Source organism: Mauremys mutica, chromosome 6, assembly GCF_020497125.1.
Source record: "Mauremys mutica isolate MM-2020 ecotype Southern chromosome 6, ASM2049712v1, whole genome shotgun sequence".
Lineage (NCBI taxonomy): Eukaryota > Metazoa > Chordata > Testudines > Geoemydidae > Mauremys > Mauremys mutica.
The window spans coordinates 80,378,934-80,404,292 of NC_059077.1; the positions used below are offsets into that span (position 1 = coordinate 80,378,934).

Consider the following 25,359-nt stretch of genomic DNA (forward strand, 5'->3'; position numbering starts at 1 on the left):
CCTGCTCACAAACCTTAGTCCGGGTTCTTGAACAGTTTGCTGACCTGGACTGATGCTATTTGTATTACTCAATCTCACATAACTCAAGTGGTAACTCACTGTGCCCTTAGCAGCTACATGCTGGATAAATTAGGAGGCTGGAGAAGGGTTTGACTGGACTATCTGGCATATTTTTTCCAGGCAGTTTCAGCACTGTGCTTGGTAAGCTATTGAAGTTTCTGGTCATATTTGTCACAAAACAGTTGTAATATCTGTGACCTGCTCACCTTCCTTTGCTTATTTTCATGGCTTTGTAACAGAACATTGAATGTATTATCACAACTTTCCTTCCAGGCAGCTGGTAGTTCTTCCTGAAGAAGGCATTCAAGCAATCAGCTGCAGCCTTCTGGGGGTGGGGGTGGGGATGGAGGGGTTAATGAAGAGATTAGGTGATGCAGCTATTTTTCCCACAGATGCAGCATGTTCTTCCATGATGGTCCAGTTTTCCCCGAGACTGGCCCACAAAGGAGTTTAAATGGACCCATTATTGGTTAAAGGCTAGTTGTGAGGAGCTCATTTGAGGTATATGTCAAAATCTTAGGGGTATGTATTCAGCTTTGCCCTCTCTTAGCTAAAGGCCTAAAGGGGAACTGCACCAGCAAAATTGGCTGTTTCCCAACCCAGGCATATGAAGAATCTTTCTCCTAATTGAATCGCCTTGCCTATGAGCAAGCAGAAGCATGGCCCAGCTATTCAGCCAGCATACAGGCAGAGTTATGTTGCTGCCTCAGCAGGCAAAGTCTTTGTCCATCTATACCTAGCTTCATGGTAAAGATTCTCAAAAACACTGTTAACTTTTAAAAAAATGTTTTGTGTTTGTTTCAGTAAAAAGAAACAATTTGGCAAAACTGACACAATTCACAACATGTTTTGGTGTCATCGAATCTGCATTTTTCGCTGTAAAAAGGTTTCAGTCAAAAAATTTTCACCCAGCTCTAGTCATAGCCCTTACTCTTCTCCCCAGACACACTATAACATAAAAAAGCTTACCTCTGTCACTCCTTGTTGGCTTTCCTCATCAAGATACCCTTAAATTCCTGAAGGAAAGGACTAAAAAAAAAATTAGAACCCATCTTAGTTTACTTTATAGGTGATTATTATTATAAACCCAGTATAACTGAACAGTTATCTCCCTGCAACATTTCCATTAATATGTGGTTTAATAAATCATGGGATCTCCTGTCCAGTGTTAGAAGTTACATGCTGTCTGGCTATTTCCTTGAAAATTAACATCTATTTATTAAACACATAGAAGTTACCCAAAGTTTGCATCAACTACTAAGTCAAAATGTTTCATCTTACTAGCAATAAGCAATTTTGTTATTCCTATTATTTTTCTTTAATATGTATGATAGCTATCCTCTCAATATTATGAATACAAGTCATGCTGCTTTTCTTGCTCAAAACATTCACTTAATTTAATCTAAAGTACCTCTCCCGCTTTAGCTGATAACAGATGACATCTTCTGAATTGTGTGAGGATATTTTATACATGGCTTTGTTGGCAGAGGTGTGTACAAAATGGAATAGGAGACACAGGTTTTCGGACACTCAGAGGCAATTGTCACATTCAGGAAATGGGAGCAAGGGAGGATAAGTGTAGTAAGCTTTGTGTTTGTCATCCTGCCTTCTTCTAATCTTATCTGATTTGACCTGCAGTCTCTGAACACCTGTTGCATCATGGATTTTAGCACATGGGACAGCTTGTGGGCTGTATGTCATATGTTTTAGTCCAGCAACACAAGCACAAGCCTGTTGTTTGGAGATTTTGTGCAGTAAACAGAACTGTGTGGCCCTGGTGACTTGTGTGCATGAATAACTAGCTGCATTATTTTATCATTGTTCTTTGTATTTAATTCTGAGTGCGATGTGAGGTGGGAATAGCCAATTCTGATCACATGTTTGTATTGGGTGGGGGAGGGGAGATGTAGACCAGCTATCAACAAATAACAGGACTCATCAGCACCCATATCAGAATACTGAGGTAGGCCCCCATCCCTATTAGAACTCATTATCTAAAATATGAGTTAGCAATTTCAACCACCCCAGACATGTTTCAGCAAAAAGCTCTCATTGAGCTGTTAATATCAGCTCCAGCCCACAGAGGCATCCAATGTTACACTATGGCTTCAAGTGAGGAGCCTGTAAAATGTCAGCTGAAGATGCTATTTTAGATAAAAGCAGATTTTTCAAAAAAGGGAACTAAAACCACTAACCTTTTTCTAACTGCTTTGTCTGAAAAGCTGTTCAACTAAGTTGCACTGCTTTATAAATGAAATCCTCATTTTGGCCCTGTTCCAACATCCATTCAAGTCCATGAGAATCTTTTCATTGAGTTCAGGGACCATTGGAGCAGGCTCCCTGTATCAGTGATAGGAAAACCTTAGAAAAAATCAGAGATTGGGTTAAGAATGGATGAGCACCCCAAAGTTCAAGATTTAGCCAAAGCCTATTCAACCTTTCCCAAATCCTCATGAACCTACAAAGTTTAGCTTGAAATCTCTCAACAGGTTGTTATGCAATATTTCCAAAACTCTGCCTCCTCTATTGAATGAAATATCATAAGAACAGTATGTACTCCTATATCAACATTTTAATTTCCTGCTTCTGCTGGATACTGGAAGCACAAAGACAAGCAAAAATGGTAGCAGAGGGAGGAGTTCTTCCATCATTTTTTAATGTTTTTATAAGGTTGTTCACCACTGTGGTAGCACCTAGTTTCAGAACCATGGAAGTGGGCTTCAGAATGGGAGAAAGTTCAAAAAGAGTTTTCTAATTTCATCTGATATAATTTACCCGTCTATATCAACATGTCAGATTTCAAGAAAATGGTGTGGTGGGGAGTTGGGAGGTGGGGAGAGACAGGATACATTCCAAGAATGAAGAAGTTTTCAATGGAAATACTAACTTGTCCCGTCACAGTGCTAGTACACACTCCACACAAACTAGAGTGCCACTTTGTCCTGTTACTGTTAACGTATTCCCTGTGTGCTCAAACAAAATAATGGACCTTGTACATAGAATCAGTCACTGTCATATTATTTACTATTTGTATTACTATAGTGCCTAAGAGTCCTAATTATGGCCCAGGATCCCGTTGTGCTAGGTGCTGTACAAACAGACGAAAAGACAGCCCCCGCTGCCAAAGCACTTAGAATCAAGCTCACTGTCTCCCCAGGTCCTGACTTAATATTAGAGCTGGAAGAAAAATGCAAATAATTTTCACAGCACATTTAAAGAAAAATTAAAATGTTCCATTAAATTTTAAGTGAAAAACAAAACCTGAAAAATATTTGTTTTTCATAAACCAGTTTTGATTGTTAAAAAAAAGTTTTCAGTAAATGTTCAGTTTACAAAAAAAGAAAAGCTCAAACATTTATACCTCCCCCCACCCAAAAAAAAACATAGGCATTTTTCATTTTAAAATGGTTCAGTGAAAAAAATTCAGTTAGCTCTACTTACTATCATTTAGAGATTGGCTTGAATCAAAATGTCACATCCAAATGCCCCACAGTTTGGGATTCAAAATAAAAATTCAGATCCTGATTTTACAAATGGCCTCAGCATTTATAACTGATTTAACGAAAACCCCAGATCCAAATATCCCTGAATTTTGAAGTATTAGAAATCCCAATCCAGATCCAAATTTTGCATCTTAAATCATTCATATCTCTATGGTTTCACCAAATTTATCCCAGGCATAATCAGACAACTCAACTGATCTCACTGGAGTAATTTTCTCTTAGGCAGTGTCTGCATGTGATACCTTGTGCATTATTACTATCATAATAAACTAGGTTGTTTTTGTTTATTCACATCAGCTAACTTTAGTGCATGTGAGAGGATTACTTACCTCTGACAGTGGGTGAGGTGCTGCCTGTCTTTCCTTCTCCTGGTAAGATAGGTAGTTAACCTCTCAGGCCAAATTAAAGCGTTTCCCTTTTTGTGGTAAACGAAAGTACAAGAGAAAACATTTCTCTGTGAGGGACTCAGCCGTCATTCACCCGCCTTGGGTCACAGCCCTGTTCCAGGGTCTATGTGATCTTTTCAGGGATCCACAAACAGTCCTTCCCACCCATGGTCACAGGGGGTTCAGCACACCACTTCAAGGTGGCACTCTTGAGTCATAGAGAAACCTGGGCCTTCCCTCTGCCATGTGAGCATGCTTACATGAGGGCTTGTCTCTTAGGGCTCCAGTCCTGCCTCTTCCCCAGGCTTCTTCAACACAGCCCCTCCCCAAGCAACTTTCCCCAACTCCCTCTCAGCTGTGAACCCTGTTGGCCCAATCTCCAGTCACTGAAGAGCCCCACCAGCAACTACTGCTTTCTCCACATCTTTCTCTATACTGCAAAAAGTAGCTTGCCTTTATACTACTTGCTTTTCCAGTAGGTCTTGCCTTTAGGACTACAAATCAAAGGGTCCCTAGGCCAGAATTCCCTGGACCTGGGAGGAAATTAGGAATACAATAGACTTGGGACCTGAACCTCTCTTGAAGGCCTACTTCACCCTGTTACAGAGTGCTTGTCAACAAGACCTTCAGATAGATGTACAGTATACATGCAAATAATTTTCAAGAGTGAAAAAGAACAGATTAGTACAGCAGTGGTCATTAGGAAAATAGATGCAGAACATAGAGCACACACTGTACACAGCATTGCCAATCCCAAGCATTCAAAAATCATGGGATTGGTTTAAAAATTAGTATTTTAAAAAATAATTAATTTGGGGTTCTATTTACTTGCCTTTTCGTTTTTGAGCCTATAAATCACACCTAGGTCTCGTCTTCCAGCTTTTATCTGCCATCATGAAGGCTAGAAACTTACTTTTTGAAATAATGAAAGGTGAGATTTGCACAGCTTCAGGAACTAGGGCTTTAAGGAAAACACCAAATATCACAAGACTCACAAGGAACAAAAAACCACCAACAACAAAAATCAAGAGTTGGCAATGCTTACACTGTGTAACGACCTGGAGATCAAGAGTAAACAAAAAGCCAGCGCCCAGGAATTCTTGGCATAGCAGCACAGCAGCAAACCATGACTGTGTGGCATGTGAGTGTCCCAAACAGCAGCTAAGCACAGTGAAGCGTAGGGATATTTATATCAGTATCTCCTGCAGGGCATTTCTGAAAAATGTACATGAAAACATTTTTAACCAATTGAAACACTGACACCAACTTTGCCCAAATAGTTTGAATAAAAGTAGAACTTCCTGAAAGAGTAAGAAAATAATAATAAAAATTGGCTTTACAATGCTAGAACCAGCTTTTTACCTCTCATCATCGGATATTTCTACTAGAACTGAGAGAGCCTGGAATTGCTGAAATAGTCTTATGTTTTTCAAGCTAATGGGTGAGTCCTTTGAACCAACAGTCATGTCCAGTACACCGTATTACTCTACTTTCAATTACAACCAAAGCTTTTGGAAAGCCTAGAATCATAGAATATCAGTGTTGGAAGGGACCTCAGGAGGTCATCTAGTCCAACCCCCTGCTCAAAGCAGGACCGATCCCCAACTAAATCATCCCAGCCAGGGTTCTGTCAAGGCTGACCTTAAAAACCTCTATGGAAGGAGATTCCACCACCTCCCTAGGTAACCCATTCCAGTGCTTCACCACTCTCCTAGTGAAAAAGTTTTTCCTAACTTTTGGCCGAATGTTAGGCCAAAAGTTAGTGCTCATGTAAGCCAAGGAGGATTTTTAATCAAAGCAAGGTTAAAGGGAGAAATCTTGTAGTTATGGCAATGGACTGGGACTCAGAAGGTTATGACTTGTCTACAAAATAAAGTCAGCATATTATACGGCAGTTGAAAACTGATTTAGTATATCCACACAGGGAGTTGCACCCGCTTAACTAAATCAAGTTAATAAGCCAACTTAGTTAAATCTGTGCAAGTGGTATATGTAGACCTCCCTTAGGCTCAATACCTGCATTTACTATAAACTTCCTGTGTGACCTTGCACAAGTAACTTAAATGCTCTATGCCTCAACTCCTAATCCATAAATGGAACAATAATGCTTCCCCATTTCAGAGGGGATGTTATGATGGGCTTGGACACTATGGTAATAACAGGCATATAAGTACCTGGACAGAGTGATATCTAGCAGTTTACAAGATGCCACTCTCCTTTCTGCCAGGAAAGTGTATCTCAGATGATCTACATCACCCTCTCAGCTCCTGTTCAGAGCTGTCATAGGTTTATTCCCCACTTTGAACTTTAGCGTTCACAAGATGGGGACCTGCATGGACTCCTCTAAACTAAAATCCTAGTTTAGATTTGGTAAAGCTGCCACCAACCAAAAATATAGTGTTTTGGTACACTTTTCATTCCTCCCAAACCTTCCCTGGGAACACAGATCCCAGCTCCTTGAATCTTAACACAAAGGGAAATAATCCATTCCCCCCTCCCCTCTCCAAGTCCTTAGGAGAGATACCTGGATTCAAATTCCTTGAATCAAACAAAGAGGGATTCACTTTTTCCCCTCCCCTTCCCCTGAAAATCCAAACAAGGGAAGAAATTAATCAAGTTCTAAAAAGAAAAGATTTTATTAAAAGAAAGAAAGTACATTACCTCAGTAATACCAGGATGGAAAAATTTACAGGGTCTAACTTATAAAAACTGGAGAGACTTCCCCTCCCTCCTCCTCAGAATAATCAAAGTAACAGCAACAGAAATAAAGATATTTCTCCAGCAAACACACAATTGCAAATGCAGAAATTAAATTATAAGACTAATTCGCCTTTCTAATACTCACTATACTGAATAGAAGAAAATACTTCAGGAAACTTTGGAGAACTTGAAGAATATGTCTGGCCTCCCTTAAATCCAAGAGAGAACGACAATCCAAACAAAGGACACAGACAAAGCCTTCCCTCCACAGAGATTTGAAATTATCTTGTCCCTTGATTGGTCCTCTGGTCAGGTGTTCATCAGGTTACTGAGCTTTTTAACCCTTTACAGGTAAAAGAGACTTTAACCCTTAACTATCTGTTTATGACAAGAGCTATGTCAGAATGATTCTTAACTTTATATATTTTTGAAGTATAAAAAAAAATATTCCAATTGAAAACCAGTTAAGTTAACCTTAGGAGGAAAACATACATGTGAAAATATTGTCCTTCACAAGTATTTGGGCAACTGTTACGTATTTGCAAATCCTGAACATTTCAAGAATTTGATCACAGACACTTCTTTGTCTGAAAACCAGAACCAGAAATTCATCTTTCATCACTGTCCTATTTAAGAAGTTCCAGTCATCTAATCAGCTACCACAAAAATCATGCACACTGAACTCTGAATAGCAATGCATAGACAGCCCATAGATTTGAAAGTTATTCATTGAAACTATTCAGGGAATAATTACAAATAATGAATACATTTACAGAAACCGTAAGTGGCCTTCAGATGATAATCTAGCCAAAGAAGGGCAAAAGTCATGAAGAATATGAGCAGTTTGTCCATCCCTAACTGTGAGCATTATTGTAAAGCATCAATGGCAACTTTACCTGCTATGGGATCTCACAACAGAAAATGATTATTTTATGTCTAATCACTCACTTAACTTCATTCTACACTCTTCACAAACTTCATTCAAAATTCATTGTTCTAAGTCAGCTGGGTGGGGTTTTTTAGTTTATTAATTATATTTATCTGTACTTGTGTGTTTATTATTGTCTGAATTAGCTGGGGGTTCGTCAAGCTTGGTATTGAGTGAGGAAAAGACAGGCAGGACCAGGGTAACACTAAAAAGCCAAGTGGCTGCGTTTATTTAGGGGATAATTACAACTTGGGCTGGGGGAGTAGGCAACTTTGGCTGGGATGGTATCAAAAGTACAAACACACCCCAAAACACAGTAATAATACACTTTATACTGCTCACCACACCACACCAAATAGGCAGACACACCAATCACACAGATAGGAATCGGGTTCGTCAGGGCGATGCCCGGTGCAAACACAGAAAAGAGACCCACGGGCCACTGCCTCGGCCACCCTTGCTTTCACACAGAGGGTAAACCCAGAGTGTGGTGCGGCTGCAGCTGGGCAGATTCCACTCACTCAGACCGCGGGGACTGGACCCCCTTGGTCAGCTACCCTCTAAGTAGAGGCAGCTCCCAAGTTAAACACACACACACACATGGACACAGACAGAGCAGTGATTCAAACACATAAAGCAGTTGGCAATTAACAATTTAATAACAGCTAGAACTATTATACAAGCTAGCTAAGCAATTGTGCAATTCTGAGCTCACTAATACAATCCTGATATCCTGAGTAGATATTTGGTACCAAGTTAGGGAGGGGAACAAATAAAAGGCTAGATAAGCTAACTGTCAGATATCAAAAAGCAAATACCGCACTCCAGGCGCAGCTGACCAGCAGAACAGACACCAGAAGCATGACGAGCAGACAGGGATCGGGTCCAAACGACAACGAATCCAAACGATACGACACGAGTGCACTTTACCGGGAGGAGACCCTGGCCGAAAGAGTGATCAGGTCCTTCAGCTAACACGCGGATGCTCCACACAAATTTTGGGGGGAAACCTAGTTTTATAGAAGGGTCTCACTCCCTCGTATCAGCATCTGATTGGCTCCCTGGTCCCTCCTCCCTTCAGGTTTCGAGCTGTTGCCACCCCACGTCGGAAGGCTTTGCACACGGCACACTGGAGTTGACGAGTAAACAAACCTGACCCTTAGATGACTGGGTCCAAAAAAGAGCAGGAAAATGAGTCTCTGGGCAGAATTAACCTGACCTCCAGACGACCGACCCAAAAAAAACAGGTTGCTGGGCAGAATCAGGCCTCCACACACAGAACTAGCCTGACCTTTAGATGGCCCAGCAGGAGAGAAAAAAAACAAAAACACAGGAGAGCATACACAGCTAGTGTTGCTGGGCAGGATTGAGTCTCTGCCCTCTCTTATACAACAGGAACCTGGTCCAAAATGGAGGCTGCCTTGTCCTTTTAACAGGACAAGATGGCCATGGACCGACAAGTGGCCATACATAGCCATAACTATGAATCGGATTGCGACATGCCCCCGTGGCCGATTGGCGGTCCATCACGGGAGGGTCAGCTTACACCTAGGAGGGAACGAACCTAGGGAACATAAGGGAAAACCGAATTCAAGCGGAAAGCTCAGAGCCCGACTGGTCGTCAGCTGACGTGAAGGCAGTGTAGTGCACAGTCTGAATAGGAAGTGCTGACACAGCCCTGTTAATTAGAGCTTTGGTACATGCAAGGCTTAAGCAGAAAATAACAATAATTACTGCTGCTGCAATTAACCAATATTTTAAGGATTGTGCCCATTGTCCAAGTCCCCAGCCTGACAAGGTTGTTTGCCACCAGTCCCAGGATTGACGCTCCTCACGGATGCGGACCGCCAGGGACGACAGCTGCTGGGTAATGGCAGAGACATTGTTCCAGCCAGGACGGTCTGGAGACATGGAGGGTACATCACTTGACTTGGTGGCCAAAAGTGTCTGATGAGCGTAAGCCACAGTTTGGTTAAGTAGAGGGTTTGGATGGGGATGGCGCCGCTGTGAACAAACCTGGAATGAAAAAGGGGGAGAATAGGACAAGCCCTAGGGCAGGTCCTGTTATGATGTGGGCCGGCCGACTTTCTGACTGGCCAGCGATGCCCAGGTTTGAAGAGTCAGGGTCGTGGGGCTTCGTGGCATACAAGGGGTTGGGACGCAAGACGGGTCGCCTGGCCTAGATGTTATTAGGGCAGATACCCATACCCGCATCCTGGAAAAACAAAAGGGGGAAAAGGAACAACTGGCTCTCAAAGTGGAGGCGGCTCTGGAGCAATATATTTATGCCACCCCAACGCTACAGCCAGAAGCTTTTGCGATATAGAGCTTACCCTGCAAACAGTGTTTTTGCTAGGCTCCCCGCTATTGGTCTTAGGAGCCCGGGGCTTGCCCCGTGGGGTGCAGTGCCCGCAGCCACCGCAGGCGGTTGGGGCCCAGGCCACATCAGGCGATCCATAGCCTGAAACAACGCGGTTACCGGCCGCCCCTGGAACCCCCGCATCCACAGCAGCGTGCTAGTGTCCCCCAGAGGGCTGCTATCAAGGGCCACGTCTATCCCCTGCTCTTGGATGGGAATAGCAGCTGGATCAGTAACATAGCAATAAGCTTCAAATGACCGAAGCTGTTGCTGTGCCAGTGTTAAGCCTAGGGGGTTTTGTGCAGGCTCCCACCAAATAAGAGATGCCCCTGCGATGGTAAAAATGAGATCGCGTGGGGTAGTGATCCCGCTGGGAGGTAGCTGAAAAGCTACAGCACTATTTTGAATCTGAAGGAAAGCAGCTGCTGGCACGGAGATTGGCCAGACAGGAGCAGCTAACAGTCACCCTCGGCCCGTTCCCCTTGACCAGGCAGCACTCCGGGAAATAAGGGTTGCCTCCTCCTGATCAATAAGTTCCTGACTATATTCTAAAATAAGCCGTCCTAACCAGGTGAATACAGGTTCGTTTGGTCCCCGCCCTGTGTCCTTGATAAACTCCTTCATCTCAGCCTTGCTGCGTGTACGCCACTCAAAAACGACATTCTGTGCCCCTGTGGGGTCCACCTTAGTCCGAGTGATTTGTACTGGCATAGCTTCGGCAGGATTAAGAGCTACCTTTTCGGGGGTCAATGATGGCAGGGTCGGGTACAAACTAGGCGCTGTTGGATATGGTGGAGGGAAGGGTTCGGGGGTTTTAGGAGTTGGCAGAGAGGGAGGAGATGGGGTTGCAGGTAGGGATTGGGTTGTACCGGGATCCTCAGGGGTATCAGCCATCTCCCGAGCAGTGGACGCCAGAGCCCCCATAACAACGGTCAATTTGTCCAGAGCCAGACCTAAAATCTTGTGATAGGTACTGGCAACGATCTTAGATTTGTACTGGTCAGGGAGGAGCTTTCTGGACTTTTTCCCTTCCTCTAACTCCTGCACTAGCTGGACTACCAATTCATGTGCAGGGCCCCCACTTGGGAGTCTCGGGGGAGTAACAGTTGATGGACAAGTGCCCCCGGCTGCTTTTAAAATCCTTCGGGCACCTTTCCACAGCTGGACTGGATCAGTCCCAGCGCCGGCTTCCCCTGCCTTAATGCACGTTGGCCGGTCACTGGCCTCCGTGGGGGTTAACCGCAGACCCATGTGGCATGTCAGGAGACAGCCTGCAGCACCAACAGTCAAGCTAGCAGCATAGGTTCGGCTCAGGTGGCCCTCCCCAATAATACAATTCCAGCCAATGGCCTCTGCCTCCCCCCGATCAAGTAAAACATGGTGTTGAAAATGATTAAGTTCGTCCTCTGGGGTTTTGTCGGTGACCCTGGTTCGCCACGGACAAGCAAACTGTACAGACAACCGGGAAGGATTTTCCTCACTCAATCCTGTTCGTGACGCCATGTCTGAATTAGCTGGGGGTTCGTCAAGCTTGGTATTGAGTGAGGAAAAGACAGGCAGGACCAGGGTAACACTAAAAAGCCAAGTGGCTGCGTTTATTTAGGGGATAATTACAACTTGGGCTGGGGGAGTAGGCAACTTTGGCTGGGATGGTATCAAAAGTACAAACACACCCCAAAACACAGTAATAATACACTTTATACTGCTCACCACACCACACCAAATAGGCAGACACACCAATCACACAGATAGGAATCGGGTTCGTCAGGGCGATGCCCGGTGCAAACACAGAAAAGAGACCCACGGGCCACTGCCTCGGCCACCCTTGCTTTCACACAGAGGGTAAACCCAGAGTGTGGTGCGGCTGCAGCTGGGCAGATTCCACTCACTCAGACCGCGGGGACTGGACCCCCTTGGTCAGCTACCCTCTAAGTAGAGGCAGCTCCCAAGTTAAACACACACACACACTGGACACAGACAGAGCAGTGATTCAAACACATAAAGCAGTTGGCAATTAACAATTTAATAACAGCTAGAACTATTATACAAGCTAGCTAAGCAATTGTGCAATTCTGAGCTCACTAATACAATCCTGATATCCTGAGTAGATATTTGGTACCAAGTTAGGGAGGGGAACAAATAAAAGGCTAGATAAGCTAACTGTCAGATATCAAAAAGCAAATACCGCACTCCAGGCGCAGCTGACCAGCAGAACAGACACCAGAAGCATGACGAGCAGACAGGGATCGGGTCCAAACGACAACGAATCCAAACGATACGACACGAGTGCACTTTACCGGGAGGAGACCCTGGCCGAAAGAGTGATCAGGTCCTTCAGCTAACACGCGGATGCTCCACACAAATTTTGGGGGGAAACCTAGTTTTATAGAAGGGTCTCACTCCCTCGTGTCAGCATCTGATTGGCTCCCTGGTCCCTCCTCCCTTCAGGTTTCGAGCTGTTGCCACCCCACGTCGGAAGGCTTTGCACACGGCACACTGGAGTTGACGAGTAAACAAACCTGACCCTTAGATGACTGGGTCCAAAAAAGAGCAGGAAAATGAGTCTCTGGGCAGAATTAACCTGACCTCCAGACGACCGACCCAAAAAAAACAGGTTGCTGGGCAGAATCAGGCCTCCACACACAGAACTAGCCTGACCTTTAGATGGCCCAGCAGGAGAGAAAAAAAACAAAAACACAGGAGAGCATACACAGCTAGTGTTGCTGGGCAGGATTGAGTCTCTGCCCTCTCTTATACAACAGGAACCTGGTCCAAAATGGAGGCTGCCTTGTCCTTTTAACAGGACAAGATGGCCATGGACCGACAAGTGGCCATACATAGCCATAACTATGAATCGGATTGCGACAATTATGTATCTTTATTCTATATATTATGTATCCTCTGCATACACATAAAGAGACCCAGGACATTGGATAAAAGGAAGAAGTTTGTTTTCTGTCATTATAGCATAGACAATAGCATGCTTTAAAAAAAAATCTTCTGGTGGTCAATATCACATGGGCTGTGGAATATTTTACAGAACAATAGGGAACCTAATTAGTTTCAGGTTGGGAAGTTAGATTCATCACCCTTTATTTCTCTGAAAGAACTCAGTCTATTCCTGAACATGCTGATTCATTTTTAATCTGTTTGACCACAAATATTAGAGAGCTAACAAACCCTGAGGTCCAAAAACTCTTCACAACATTTTCAGTGGATGTGTTCGACAGTTTGGGGGATAGCTCTTTAATACAGAAAGTGAACCAAAAGTTCACTTTCACGTAATACATGAAAACATCCTGCTTCATGTTCATGCTGTCTTAAGGTTACACTGCCTGAAGATGTGTTCATTCACTTGCACTGGAGTGAACTTCATTTAAGACTATAACCATGTGCTGCTGTTATCACCACATTCACTAAAGCTGAGGTGAACGTTTCAAATAATGAACCTCACATCATGTTTTGGCTCACACTGCTAACACATGTCTCTGAGATTACCAGTGTTCTTGCTAAGTACACTGCTAGTGCAGCAGCAGTCTTTTAATCAAACCCTCTGCCCAGAAGCACACCAGCATAAGCATTAAGTTCACTTCAGATCATGGGAACATTTTGTTTTACTCTAAAGACTCTCAGGATTTCCTTTGGGAGCAAAGCTTCAGCTCAACCTTTATATAGCACTGTTATGACTCCAGCAGCATTAACCTTTTATCAACTGCAAGACACATACTATATACACATGTCCTCCAAAGCATTTATTTGGTTAGCAGTCTGAAAAATGCCATTGTGTTTAAATTGCTGTACTGGTCTCATCCATGTTAGATAGATGGTCTCAAGTCTGATTAACTCACCTCCTGCTTGATATGTGGGTTTCACCCTCACCCTGCATTGCTTATAACACTGAGATTAAACATGAAATACCTCTCTGCCAGGTAGTCAGTTCAGCATCAAGGCTGCTGGAGAAAGGGAACCAGAATCTTTCTGAAGGGAAAAACTAATTAATTGTGATGACAGTTTTTTATCTTAATATTCACCTATTAAAATCCCTTCTGATTAGCTCGGCACACAAGCCTTTACGAAAGGCCCACGATATAACAGCGCCTCTGAAAGTCAGGCTTTAGTGGCCTCAAGTGGTTCTCTGGCCTCCATCAAACAATACCCAGCCCCTTGTGTTTTCATTCAGACTCCAGGGAAAACCCTCAGAACACATGGCTCCACTCTTACTCCAGCCTTACATGTGGCTTATGTTTTCAGCAGTGGCTCCTATTGCGTCACCTATCTATTCCATGAAAGAGCTTAATTACTTTCTAAATTTATCCTGAATCAAGGGTGATTGTTAGGCCAACCAACTTCAATGAGGTTTTGCCCAACTCCCAGCATAACAAAGCATATTAACACACACACACACACACACACACACACACAGAGATATGTGCTCACACATTTATGCAAGTTTTTCCTTTACACATAATTCCCAAAGGCATCGTGTTCAGAATACTGTTGCTTGCTTTATTCTTTATATGTTAGGTGTATTTATAACATGACTTTACCATTCACAGCGCTGCTGAATTAGCACTCCTTTCCTTGTTGCTGTACACAGTACGGATGTGGGCCTGCATTTTTAGTAGTAATCAGATGGTAGGATTTGTAGACATTTTACATTAGATAAAAAAAAGTTTGCATGCAGACACAAATCCGCTTATCATGGTGAATAACTGTTGAAAAATCAACAAGACTCCTCTTTGGCAGTTCTTACTATGTGCTCTGAATGATTTTATTCAGAAACTATTAAGAATTTTATCTGAGTAATGAGTTAACTCCCAATCCAGGCAAGCGCCCGAGTTTAATTTGGCAGTTGTGCAGAGCTACCGTTTATCAACAAAACTTTGTTGTGACAACTACTTGAAGTGTAGCAGCACTTCATTGCTAAATATATAATATAGGTTCTTTTGTCTGTTTGCTCTAGCTTCACTTTTAACTATAGCGACTGTGAGCTAAACTTTATACTGGTTATCAAGCTATGTAATTTCTTCTCATAGCTTTCCAAAGATAGACTTGTCATTATTTGGCTTGTTTAACATATCAATACAAATGCTGTGACCTGTGTGCCAGTTAACCTGTCAGGGGCCTATCCACAGGGGAGGGAAGAATCAAAAGCCACAGGTTATATTTTGTTGGGTTTGGTTTTTTAAAAGTTAAAATGACAATATCCCATGCAATTCTCGGTCCATTGGGTATTTGTAGTTTTCTAGAATACAGCAGAGTCTTAACATGAGAGCAAAAGAAAAATACCTTTTACACTGACATACTCACTCCTCTAGGCATGTCCCATGCTGAGTTCTCTTAGGGCAAGCACTAGGCTGCATACTGGTGGGGGGTGCATTACACACCCCTTTATGGCAGGTATTATCTCCAGTTTACAGATGAGGATAATGAGGCACAGAGCAGTTAGAGTCATTTGCCCAAGGTCACACAGTCAGTCAGTGGCAAAACCAGAATTAGTACTCAAGAGTTTCTGACTCCCTGGCCCTTACTCTGATCAAAGTAATCCAGGTTTAGAATTAGAAATAACCCCATGTGATGTCAGTTGGAAGTTTGAATGATGCAGTGATATTACTTTTGATATAGCATCTTTCATTCCAAAGTATTCCCTAGCACTTTACAAACTTATACACAGGATCCCTGCGTCTACCTTTGAAATGCAGCTGCTTCTTGGTAAAGGGCAGAATAAGAAACTGTTTAACAGCTCACATCATGCCAATACTATGCATTTTTGAAAGAGTATTCTTCATGTCCTTTTCTTACTGAGACAGCACAGAGAATTTAATTGAGCAGCAAGTTGTTACTTAACCTGGAATTTAGCCATGACACCAAGCAACACCCCAAGTCTTTTTCTGAAAAGAGCCATAAGATTTTTAAGTGACCTCTGCCCTGATTACCTCTGTTCACCTGAAAGACTGCAACAGATGTCACTTATAGCCTTGTGAGATAGTTAATTGCAAGTATTATTCTCATTTTACAGATGTGGAGGCTGAGGTACCGGTTCAGCATTGATTTGGAGGAAAGAGTGCCACCTGCTAGATCATATATACCACTTCCAGTGGCACATAGTCCTTGAGTGAATGGGTGTCATCCAAGACTTGATCCTGCCCAACCATACTTAGCTTGTGAGCTCTGACAGGAGCACCAGACAAGGTAGTACAAGGTGGTATAGCCTAGAATGAAGTTAATGGGTGTATTTCAAAAATTGGATATCAGCTCTGCCTACATTTGCTGGTTGGTTGATGTATTTCTAATTATTATAAATATTAACATGTTTGCCCACCTAGTACATATAAAAATATTAATTTGACATTTTACTTCATTGTGCATCATTTTAGTGATTCTTATGTTACCATAAGACTCCAACAGAGGACACGTTGCTGTATGGTTTCCTTGCCACCTGGGCATTTTTAAGCTGAAGGCTCCATTGAGGTGCTCTATTTGAAAACAACTGTATCAGAGATATAGAAGAAAATCTAGTATCCAGTGGGATGTGCATACGTTTTCTATTTTTGTTTGTGTTATCAAATGATTCCTAAATAAAAATTGTGTGCCTTCTTACCAAACATTTGGTTCAGTTTTTATAATATGAGCAAGAATAAAATAGGTGTAAAATCATGAACAAAAAAGGGAGATATCATGGGTTTGCAGTGACTGTTCAAATCTTCTTTGTGAGCATAAGCTGAATTTCTTGGACCAGATTTGGCAATGTGGGGAATGAAAAATGGACTCTGGTTCAGATAAGTCTATTTTTTCCATACAATGCTTTAAGTTAATTCCCTCTTTAGGTAGGAAAAGAGTTTACTGTATTTGGTACTGACAAAACCAAGGTGCATCCGGTTACCTTTAGCCCTATCTGCTTGATCTGTTTCAGAAAGTGAGAGGTGATATTCTGATGCAGTTTGAATTCATCCTCTAAGAACTTGTCAAATTAATCAGATACTTCATATTACTGCAACATGAACTAGGCTATCTTGCCTGACACCACACATTTTCTACAGCAGAAAGTCAAAGAACATTTTTTTCTTTAAAGCATTTGTTGCTGCCTTCAAGAACATGAAATTCACATTACTGCTGCTAAGTCTCTAGCAATCACATGTTTTGCCTTCTCCACAATAACTGATTATCCAACACAGGTTTATTTTTCCCCTCTGATTATTTTGCAAGCACTCATTATTCTTATTCTGTCTCCTTAAAGGGACTCCAAAGAGGTTATTGTTGCCCCCTCATTCTCTATCATTTGGCAGAATTAACCCATCAGTTTCCTGGGATTCCCATCAATGGAATGAGCCAACAATGGACCTATGTTAAAATCTGGACTGTGCCACAAAATGAAATTTATTTAAATTAGGGGAGATTAGGAGAAAGGAGATGGGAAAAGACCCTAAAGCACAGGTTTATAGGTTCTATATCACTGCTCTTGTCCTTTCTCCTCCCCAAACAGCAACAAACATCTTAGAAAGACGGTAGACAGGGAACACTCATTAGGTTATTTGAAAGTGATATCTGTAATGGTAAATATTGTGCATCAAACTTTGTGGGGCTTGACAATATGCTATCATTTACCTTGTGGATGAATCCCATCCCATTGCATCAGCTAAACATTACTTCTAGATGGACCATTGTTCTGATCTATTATGGCAATTCCTGTGTAATTGCAACTAGTCCGTTCAGTTGAATTCTAGGCTAGGAGAGTGCCTGTTGATAAGTACGTTTTGGCAGTTCATCTCCTATGTGCTGGGGAGGGAGGGAATTAATCATAAACTTTATAGCAGCTAAGTGGTTCTCAAACTTTTTTACTGGTGACATAGCAACTTTTTTACTGTCACATAGCAAGCCTCTGAATGCGACCCCCTCCCCCCATAAATTAAAAACACTTTTTTATACATTTAACACCATTATAAAGGCTGGAAGCAAAGCAGGGTTGGGGTGGATGGTGACAGTTTGTGACCCCCCATACAATAACCTCACAACCCCTTGAGGGTCCCGACCCCCAGTTTGAGCACCCCTGAGCTAGATAATAATTACGTTTAAAAATTACTCAGCTACTCAGAATCCAGCTTAGTCATAAATGTACAGTATACTCTAAACAAACTGACAATTTCTAGACGAGCAACTCTCTAATTGGCTAAAGCCAACGTGTATTGACTTCAATATTATCTTCAGTAATCTATTCAAACTGCCGCTATAGCAAACTGTTGCTCTGCTCCACTACAATACATCAGACAATACAATTGAGGTTACATTATCATAAAAGAAAGTTGTCACAGGAAAAAAGCTTTCTGCTTGTAAAAGAAAAGTCTTGGGTGCACCTCAGCATTAGCTTCCAGACTATGTTATGCTGTGACTACATTGAAATATACAGTTTAGTGGCAAAATATGTTTTACTTTCCATTGGTAAAAATATCTGCCTGCATATTTCTGTGGTTTTCCCTTCCCTCCCCATCCCAGCAATTTCCTCTGGGCCTTATCATGAAAAGTGCTTAGTACCATCTCTGCAGTGACTTAAGTGTGAATTTAAGGAGATGTTTATTTTGCAGGAGCAAAATTCAGAATGGTACATGAACTGAATCAAATACACACACACACCTTTTAGCATCTTCATATCCTGAAATAGTAATATTACTAAGTTGTACTTACATGGCACAGTAAAATGTATACAGCATACTGAAATACACATATAGAGACATCCTGCCTCACAGAAATTACAGAAGGAAGTGACAACACAGTGAAGGAGTAAAAAAAAAAGCAAAGAATAAGACAGTTCTTGGGAGGAAATGAATAATATAGTTATGTAGTCACCTGGGATACTAATGCACATCTTCACCTGGGATGCTAATGCACATCTTCAAGTTCAAGATATTATTAATAAAATGTATATGTAATTGTTACCTATTCTCCTGGTAACACACAGCTATTTCGAAGCTCTCCCTTCTCCCATTCTCCAGAGTTCCTGGATGCTGCTAGCTGAAAGAAGATGATGCAGGAGAAGGTGACACCCAGCCACCACAAGATGTGTGCACCTGTAAAGGGCCAGCAGGGAGGAGAAGCATAGTTAAAAATCAGTTCGAGTCAGATGAGTCATTTCAAAACTGGAAGGGAGAGGGGGAATCATGTATTTGGTCTATATTGCTTGTATGTTTAAATATGAGTATTTTAAACATAATGTTGGATTATTTCTGGACTTTTCCTTCTAGGGATAAAAATGCAGTAGGGTGCTGGCTGTAAACAAGCATTGTTGCTCCAGCTTTCACTGCAATAACAGAAAGTGGTATTTGTTTTCAAAATATAAACATGTTTAGAAGTGGTGGTTCACTTTAAGTACGGCAATGAATTTCTTTGTACAGAAAGGACCTTATCCTGCAAAGTGCTGGGCCCCAGTTCATGAAAATCATAGGCATGTGCTCATGTGTTTTGCTGACTAATGGTCTAAGTGTCCTCATCTCGCACTGAAATTACTTCATACGAACCTGTTGGGGGAGAGGGAATAAGCCACAGAAATATGCAGGCAGATATCAGGCTGGACAAACGTGTCCACGTGAACAGAAAATTAGATCCACCTGATTTATTTAACTGTAAAATAAATATCTATCGAGAAGGTCATGTGTTGGACTTTATTCAGGCTTTGTAAGAGAGGGATGAGACATATGAATTTTGTATGTCACCACACAGTGCAGAATTAATTGAAGATTATTCAAGGGCAGAGCACTTTCTCAATTAGATAATGAATTAAGTGTTAACTTCCATTGCTGGCAAAAGTAGAATCCTAAAAATAACCTTGAGGGAAGCTATGAATAGTTAGAGAGTATCTGGGAGTCATTCGCATACAGGGAGTGTAACAATTTCCATATGCTCCTCAGAAGAAAGAAAAAACACAGACACCTCCTAGATAAACCCTAAACTTGTCAGAGATTTATGACAAACAGAAGCAATAATTTTACCCATATCCCCCAACCAAATGTGACTACAGTGAATCCCATCAAGGATTACCAGCTGTGCTGGGGTGGGGAAAGTTTTTGGCCTGAGAGCCACATCTGGGTATGGAAATTGTATGGCGGGCCACGAATGCTCACAAAATTGAGAGTTAGGGTGCGGGGAGCTCTGGCTGAGGGTACAGGCTCTGGGGTGGGGCTGGGGATGAGGGTTTGGGGATGCAGGAGAGTGCTCCAGGCTGGGACCGAGGGGTTCGAAGGGTGGGAGGGGGATCAGGGCTGGGGCAGGAGGTTGGGGCATGGGAGGGGGTCAGGGGTACAGGCTCTGGGCAGCACTTACCTCAAGCAGCTCCCAGAAGCAGCAGTATGTCTCCACTCCGGCTCCTATGTAGAGGTGCAGCCACACGGCTCTGCGTGCTGCCTGCATGGCCAATGGGAGCTGCAGGGGTGGCACTTGAGGCGGGGGCAGCATGCGGAGCCACCTGGCTGCCCCTATGCATAGGAGCCAGAGGTGGGACATGCCACTGCTTCCGTGAGCCACGCAGAGTGGGGCAAGCCCCAGACCCCACTCCCCAACTGGAGCACCAGAGCAGGGTAAGCCCCAGACCCCACTCCCCAGTGGGAGCTCTAGGGCCAGATTAAAATGTCTGGGGGGCCAGATGCAGCCCTTGGGCCGTAGTTTGTCCACCCCTGAGCTATGCTCGTGGACAGAGTGTATCAGTCATGAAAGAGTTAATAACTCTCTGGTTTCTTGCTCTACAAAAGAGAGAAGGAGAAGGAAATAGTTTCTTTTGGAAAAGAGTCTAAAGACACCCAGAATACCACAAGTTAAACAACAAGGGTGAGCTTAAGTGCCATGCCTCTTGGAGATGGCAGAACTCCCAGCCCAAAAGCAGGAGCCTTTTTGCCATCTTTGCATCCTCCTGATCCCAGGATGCTCTGAGGGCCAGAATGACCAATGCATACTGTACACAACACAAGGGTTTGCCCTAATTTACAGCAGTAGCACTTCCCATAAGCCTCCTCTACAGGTCGCTCCCTTTGCAATGCCTGCTCCATGAGAATCCACACTTGGCCAATCATGGGGCTTTAATTCCCCCTTTATTCAGCCACAGGGACCATAGCTGAAAGGAGACTCCTTCCTAGACAATTATTGCTAAAGCTCACTGTTCCAACCGACTGGCTGCAATTTCAAAGTCCAGCACGGAAGCCCATGGTCCTGCCCAAAGGTTTAGAGGAGAGATGGCCCTGCTCAGTCACATGAGCAATGCTGATATTTTAAAACTGATTAGAGAGAAAAAAAATATTTACATCAGAAAAGTTTATACTAGAAAACCATTACAATATTAAAAATATGAATCCTACATGGATTAAAGTCCTCTTTTTCAGACAACGTCCTTCCTTTGGAGCCTCTGTCACACATTTTGTACACCAGTTTCATGCACTCAGATCTTAGCAGATAACTGGGAACCTAAATCTGGGATTAAAACTGAAGGCTACTTGGAGGATACTGTATGCATAAAGTACAGTAATATACCGGTAGATGTGCCTCAAAAGCATTTCAGTGACTGCATTATTTCTAGAATTGGACAAATTTTTTCATCCGAAGCTAGTTTTGGTGAAAAAAATGCACTGCTCGTGACACTGGAATACTTCACAAATTTGTGTCAGTTTTGCAGAATTACTTAGATTTAAAAAAAAATTTTTTTTTGAAAAAACTCTCTGGATTTGGCATTTCCTAAACTAAACATTTCAAGTTTTTGATTCAAAACAATTTTTGTTTCAAATTTTTCTTTAATTTTAATTAAAAAACAATCAAATTATTTTAAAATGGTCAACATCAAAAACTAAACATTTTAATTTTCTTAGAACAAAACATTTCACTCAACTGGTTTTGGTTTGGGGGAGGGAGGGTTGGACTTTCTAGCAAAAGCCAAAAAAAATGCTCATTTTTGTGCAGTTCTAATTGTGGCTTTCTGAAAGAAAGAAAGAAAGAAAGAAAGAAAGAAAGAAAGAAAGAAAGAAAGAAAGAAAAAGAAAAGTGAATGTTTGTTCTGTAAATGTTTATTTCTACATGTTTTTGAGAAGTATATAAGGTAGAATTTTTTTTTAAATCAAAACCAAGTCAAGTTAGCATGTATGCATTGGCAGAGGCAGACACATTCTCTGGAGCTCAGCTATTAAAGCACTCTGTAGAGTTATTAATATATCTTTTTACATTTATTTGACGCAAGCCAACAAATGATGGTAAGTCCCACACGATTAAGTCAAAGTTTGAGCTATATATAGAGTACCTGGACTTTGGCTAGCATGAGGAAGTGCTGTGATTCATATTCAGCAATATTAACCATTTCAGTACTGAACAATGAGTATAACGTATGTCCACAGCAGCTGTATGTATCTGTCTCATCCTCAAATGTAAGTACAAAGCAGGTGTAAATTAGATATATTTATACTCAAAAAAATTGGTTCTGCAAATTAAGGTTGCCACACACATAACATACCTGACACAAAATCAAGTAAATGAAAGGTTAAGCTACATACAGCACAAGAACAAATGTGTATAAACTAGCCATGAACAAATTTAGACTGGAAATTAGAAGACGATTTCTAACCATCAGAAGAGTGAGGTTCTGAAACAGACTCCCAATAGAAATTCTGGGGGCAAACAATCAAATTAGTTTTAAGATAAAGTTATCTAGTTTTATGAGTGGGGTTGTATGACAGATTTACCCATGGTAGTGAAGGACTGGGCTTGTCAGCCCAGGGGGTCCCTTATATTTCATGTCTTATGTTCCTACAGTCTCAGGCTTCAAGGCTTTAGTCAGTCACTGGTAGGGGTCAGGAAGTAATTTTTTGTTTCCCTGATGTATTCACAGGGGGTAGGGGGGGTTGTCTGCTTCCTCTGAAGCAGCAGAGACGGCCATGGCTGAAGATGGGATGATGGACAGGGAGTCATTCCTCTGAGGTAGTACTGAAAATTGTCTCTCAGGGCTTGGCTGATAGAACCTGACCACTTGGGGAAGACCTAACTGATAACTCTATTTGGAGATGGGAAGAAATCCTCTCCCCCTCCCCCATAGGTCAGATTGGCAGGGAATTTGAAGGGGGTGGGGGGAAGTGCCACCTTCATCTGTAGCATGGGATGTGGGTTACTTGCCAGGATTTTCGGGGCAGATCTCGCCGAATCATTTCCATGCTATTGCCAGGAACTTAGGCATTGGTGCACTTCGGTCCTTCCTGTTCTCTGCCGGTGACACATAATAGTTTAGTCCCCTGAGCTCTGGAATACTTTGATCTAATTCAGGTTGTTGGCCTTGGTATGAAGATGGCTGAGTGGTGTTTAGTGGCCTGTAGAAGAGGAGGTCAGACTAGAAGATCTGCTGATCTCCTTTGGCCTTAAAGTCTATGACTCCATACCTTGTTTGTCTACCCCCAGATAAACACTACCACAACCACTATACATCATAGACCATACACCACAACCTTAACCCCTGTAAGGATGGTAGCCTTCAAACTCCCTTCCTTGATTGGATGAGCACACCTAAGATGAGCATCTTCTATCAAGAACACTGGAGTTTGCTTGCCTCAGTATTTGCATCAAGAATTACTGAAGCTAAAAACCAAAAGTGCATGATTATGCCCAAACTGAATTCATTTAAATATTTGAACATTTTACATTAATCATCTCTAGTGAACATACACATTTTTTGCTTGATGTCCTGTATACATTGTGCCTCGTTAGCCGAATGATCAACTTATGCAGATTCTGATATATTCTCTTTCTGCTAGACCAAGCTTCCATGTCTAATAGATTTGGAGGGGAGTGTTTTGGTGAAGGCTTGAGGGTGTTTGGAAAGTGTCCCTTGGTAAAGATGGTGCTGGAAGACTGGTGCACATATCAGATTTTGCAGGTAAGTAACCTGGCTGCCATCTGGCAAGTTTGGTTTGTGAAGAAAAGCATGGAGAGATAAATAGTCACACGCCTATTATATATAGCAATGGACCATATCAGGTGGATATGGAAGCGGCTATGGACTCTGGCTTTATCTTCAGAAGTTTCTGAACTTCTATGATCCCTAATCTCATGATCTGGTCCCACAGCCAAACCGAGGCACTGGGAGATTGCAGTTTTCCAATCTTTTCACTGAATGGTAGTTAGCAGTGTGACAATGATTTCCCATTGCTAAGGGGTTAAAAATCTCATCATGTCTGGGTGAGCATTCCTACATAGAGTTTTGCATACCCATATGTCATCAGTTTTCACTTTGTAAGACTTCACCATCCTCATATCTGAATCTTTGCTTTCCCCAAACAGCAGAACTGAATAACACCAAACAGAAGCAGGATTTCTACTATGTATTTTGCCAATCAGTACCATGTGTTTCCTCCTTTTAGTTTCCAGTATAAACCTTCATTACTACTCAGGCTGTGGCAGCTATATAATTTTACATGAGATTACATGAAGTTACGTAAAACAAAATAATCTGATGCAACTTGATGCATCACCCAGGATATCAGAAGAAAAAAATCTGGTTTGTTTTTTCCATGGTGTTAAATGTACTTTAAAATATTAAGTCAAGAAACTAAATAGCATTGGAAAAGGGTTTTGAATCAAGTATTCATCCCCCATATCTTGTGCATCATCATTATTAAAGCTAAATGTCACCTCTTTTTTTTTTCACATGACTCATTTCTGCAAAGCAGCAGCTCTGCTGTAACAAGTAGCATTTTCCCCAGCCAGAAGCTTTGCCTCATTAGGAGACTGATTCTGTCAATTTTACTCACACTGAGTAGTATCTTTCTCCATGAGTAATCCTATTAATATTTGAGGGCAACTTGAGACTGTCAACGCATTGCATGATGCTCTTGCCAATAAAGTAAATTGCACAAACATGTCACAAATGTGTTCAATATGCACCAATAGTATTTCCCACCTTATGTGTAACCCCTTTGGGGTTTAGAGAGCATGGTCCCTTTATATATTTTTCCTGAGGGGGTAAGTGCTGATTATTCCAGAAGGAGGAAGTGCTTTTGGTGAGAGGGGGAGCAGGGGGGTGAGGGGGGAGAGCAACAGGTATGTTTGTCTGGTTGGAGCTCCAGACAGAAGGGCTGCAGCAAGCAGGCCCTCACAGAGTGAAGCAGCCAAGAACCTGCCTGAAGCCTGGGAGGGACAGATCGGGGACACCCCAGGACAGAAGTCAGTAGGAGCACTGCGCCAGGGAGGAATCGCCCGAGAAGGATAGACCAGAGCTGGACCCAGTATCACAGCTGCCCACAGCTGCATGGGGCTGTGAGTACTGGGGCTTGTGACTCTGCACTGGGAATAAGGAGGGAGGCTGCTAGCTAGCTAAGTTGGGAGGTTGTCGCTCTATGTGGCTTTGCAGAGACCCGCAGAAGAGGGCACTGGAAGGTTTTGTTAGGGGACCATTTACTAGCACTGAAGACAACC

The 25,359-nt window shown here is 42.4% G+C and overlaps 1 long non-coding RNA gene across 1 annotated transcript in view; it reads right to left on the reverse strand.

Moving 5' to 3' along the window:
- The window catches only part of LOC123373345, a 32,897-nt gene extending 13,943 nt beyond the window's left edge, over positions 1-18,954 (reverse strand). The window contains exons 1-3 of the long non-coding RNA XR_006580670.1: positions 18,868-18,954; positions 2,256-2,421; positions 1,030-1,089 (exon numbers count right to left, since the gene is read on the reverse strand). This is a non-coding gene — a long non-coding RNA (uncharacterized LOC123373345). The remainder of the gene's footprint in view (positions 1-1,029; positions 1,090-2,255; positions 2,422-18,867) is intronic.
- Positions 18,955-25,359: the final 6,405 nt, after the last annotated feature.